Source organism: Pinus tabuliformis, chromosome 5_1 (assembly GCF_031772625.1).
Source record: "Pinus tabuliformis cultivar Carrire ecotype Pingquan chromosome 5_1, CPIR1, whole genome shotgun sequence".
NCBI classification, from domain to species: Eukaryota; Viridiplantae; Streptophyta; class Pinopsida; order Pinales; family Pinaceae; genus Pinus; species Pinus tabuliformis.
In genome coordinates this window covers 528,050,042-528,054,127 of record NC_142305.1, presented here as the reverse complement: position 1 = coordinate 528,054,127, position 4,086 = coordinate 528,050,042, and positions in this window count along the sequence as shown.

Here is a 4,086-nt window from a genome sequence, read left to right as displayed (position 1 = left end):
TCTGCAGTTGCAGCTTCAGTTTCAGCAGCTTTTGGCTTCACATGTGTGAGGGAGAGACCCTTTTCTGCGCAATAGAGAAGAGACTCTTTTCTGCGCAGTAGAGAGAGAGAGATGTGATGAGATGAGTGAGTCCAAATGAGGAAAAGTCCTCCTGTATTTATACACAACGTTGGTGTTTGAATAGATGCGACTGTTGGGCTTTTGAGCCTACATGAGTTGTAGGTCGACTTGATAATAATTCCATAATCAAAATAAATTCATATCTCCGTGAATACTTATCGGAATCGGATGATCTTTATATCAATCCTACACCTCTCGACGAGAGGAATCTAATAAAAATATTATCAACCATGAATAAGATGACCCACATGAAGTTTTGCCCTAGTTGCCAATTTTAACACAACCATATCCTAAACCTTCTAGCCATCCATCAACATCCCTAAACCACTTGCTACATCACCAAAAGAGATTAGTTTGCACACTTGATTTTTCATGAAGAGCATAAAAAGACAAAACAGATTTATTACAGTCCTTTACATACATAATAGTTGTGTTTGATGTTTTTAACTTCCATGCTTAAGATAGTAGCATTTTGTTCATGTCAACTTAGCATCATTACAAAGCATAGCTCTTAACAGTTAATTAGGAAATGGTGTACCTTAGCGTTGAATTTCAGTCATTTTCATTATTGCAGTAGATCAGCTCTCTTTTAGAGTAAATTTCTATCTCTTTCATCAAGGAACCAAGCTTCTTCTGAATCCATAGAAGTCTAGCGTGAAAACCCTAGTGGCCTCTTGCAAGCTGAACAGTGACAAAAGGCAGAACCATCACTTTTACTTGTGTATACAGCACTGTCACCTCCAAGTTTGTACGAACCCCGGGTTGATAAAGTAAAGCTGGTAGCCCAAGAGTTGCAGCATTCTTGCTGCAATATTGGTGCTCATCACTTTTTGGCGCCATTGCTGGGGAGGTGTTTGAGTAATATGTGATTACTGCTTTCTTTCTTCTATTTCTATTTCTAATATTCTGCCATTAGTTTCATTTCTGCAAAAGTAATTTAGTTTGCTTCCTTTTCATTCTGCATTCTTTGCTTTCCTTTCCATCCTGCAAGTTAGATTTCAAGCAAGTAATTAATTTTTTCATTCAGTCAGTAGTTCTCATTCAGCCTACAATTTCAATTCTACAAGTTAGTTTTTCTTTCAATGAATAGTTTTCATTCAATCTGCAATTTCAAAGTTTGAAAAAAATCACAAAACCAAACCAAAAACATTTCCTTTCACACCTCGTAGGAATAGGGATAACTTAGGGAAATTTTTGCCAAATACCCCCACTGCATCCAACAACGAACCTTCCCTCTTCTTCGGTGGTTGTGAACTGGAGAAACCCTTAGGTGAGCAACCAGACATATTTGAAGAACCTACATGGGAAGAAGAAGAACCCATTCCTGCCAAGCCAATGGCTAAAAACAGAAATGATAGAGGGAATAGAGAGAGACTTGAGGGTACCTTCCCCATAACGAAAACCAATGGGGACACTAAGATGAAAAATATAAGCCCCTCTGCCCTTCCTCATTTCCATGGCCTGACTATAGAAGATCCCGACACTTTCCTATTTGAGTTTGTTGTTATATGTCGAACCTATGACTATACAGATGATGAGCAGAAGTTGAAACCATTTCCATCTACCCTCAAGGATCCAGCTTTGCGCTAGTTCATGGGTTTACCTGGGGACAGCTTCACAACTTGGGTTTAGATGCAACAAACCTTCAACAACAAGTATCGAGACTACTGTAGGTCGAAGGATACTAAAGAAGAAATTTTTAGGATGACCTTAAGTAATGATGAATCCCTAGAGGATTATGAAGAAAGATTCCAGCCTAGTTACAAAAGGGCCAGGTGCACACTTAACCCTGAGTCACTGAAGCTGGTCCTGCTTAGAGGAGTAAGGGAAGACCTTTTAGATACCCTACACTTGTTAGCAGGAGGAGATATATAACAGTTACCCTATGAGGATGTCAAGACTGTCTTCAAAAACCATTCTAGGGGAGCTAGGAAAAAGGGTAGGGGAAGTCAACCTATGGTCAGTACATCCTCTTCCAATTCATCCATCAAGGGTGAAATTGGAAACATGCCAGGAGATTTCAAGAGTGAGATGCTGCAAACCCTTGCTTTTCTATCCTAGATGCACCAGGAGGCACCTTAGGAATAAATGTCCATTGAATTCTATTGAAATTTGCTCAGTCTGTGAAGAAAACCATTCCACAAACAAGTCCCCTTCTTTGCCTAGACTCAAAGTTGTATATCAAGGAGCTGAAGGGGTCATTAAGCAACTCTATTACATAAACCAAAGGAGGCCTCATAGGCCTAGGCCATACCAGCAGGGCATGCAAGGGTCATCCCATGCATATTACAACCCCAAACAGAGCACATCCATACCTTCTTGGAGACCCCTTACTCATCCTTCCTGGTCTACACCTCCTCCTTGGTCCTTTGCATCTCAGTATCATTCCCAGCTAGCCAACCAATCATTTCAACCATATGCTCTGCCACAACCTCAGTGGAATGCACTGCCCCAGGGGTGGAGGCCCCAATACAACAATGTCCCAGCTTTATTGCCTTCACCACCTGCCCAACCACAACTGTTACACTCTGCTCCACCTAAACAACCCCAGATGCCTGCCCAGCCAAATCCGAACCCGAACAATAGACAGGCACAACAAGTATACAGTGGAGAGACATCATATCCAGCTTATGTTGTGGAGATCCAAGAAATTAACCTGAGATTTGGGAGAGTTCTCCCGGATAACCAACCTCCACCTCCACCTAGGGAGGTTGAAGAAGAAAGAGAGGAAAGCATTCTTAAAGTAAATCCACCCTTTCCTGAGAGATTAACTCAACCACTCCAGCCTACCCCAGAAGAGACTGAACTTTTGGGAGAATTGAAAAACCTATGTGTCAAGATTCCACTTCTCCAAGCCATCAAGGATGTACCTATTTACAACAAGTTGATTAAGGAGAAGTGTTTCAAGCATCCAAGGAGGCGAAAAAGAGATGCCCCTACCATTAATGTCATTGGACAACTGTCCGACTTAATGCTAGGGTAGGTAATTTGTCCAAAGTATTTGGACCCTGGAAGCCCTGTAGTAGATGTGCACATCAATGGAACCATTGTCCCACACACTTTGATCGATCTTGGGGCTGCCATTAATGTGATGACCAAGGACACCATGCTCAAGCTCAACCTCCAAGGTTCATTGAGAAAGACCACAACAGTCCTGCAACTTGCAGACCGCTCCACAGTGACCCCTGAGGGGATTGTGGAGGATGTGATGGTCTCCATTGACTCTTGGGAGTACCCTACAGATTTCCTAGTTCTCCAGCCTAAGGCTAAGCTTACTGGTTACCCTCTCATCCTTGGGAGGCCTTGGTTGGCCACTGTTGATGCTTACATCAGCTGCAGAGCTAGGAATATGACCATCAAGAATGGGCATATGTCCAAGCAGTTAGTCCTATACCCTCCTGCTTAGCCATCTCTAGAGCATGATTTACCTTTATGGCTAGAAGAGGAGGAAGAAGATGAAGTTTATTCTGCCCTTAGAAACAACCATGGGAGGAGGACAACAGGATGAAGACGATTTGATGAACACTTGCTCCAAAGTCCAACTCCCAGTACATTGTCCCTAGAAGAAGTAGTAAATGAAATCCAAAACAACCATCAAGTTGATCCCTACTTGGTCGATTCCAACCCTCTCCATGTCAAAACCATAGAATTCGGCCCTAAGAGAACTTTGAAAATCAATCCATCTCTTTCTATTCTCCAAGAGGAGAAGTTGTGCAACATGCTAAAGGAACATCTGGATGCCTTCGCTTGGAGTTACAAAGAAATGAAGGGAGTACACCCCTCAGTGTGTACTCACCATATTTATATCAAGGAAGGTTGCAAGCCAGTCCGGCAACCCCAAAGGAGGATCTGGCTCTTAAAGATATAGTCAAAGAAGAACTGCAACAATTGCTAGATGCAGGATTCATTTATCTTATCTCCGACAATGAGTGGGTCTCTCCTTTGGTGTTAGTTCCCAAGAAAAAT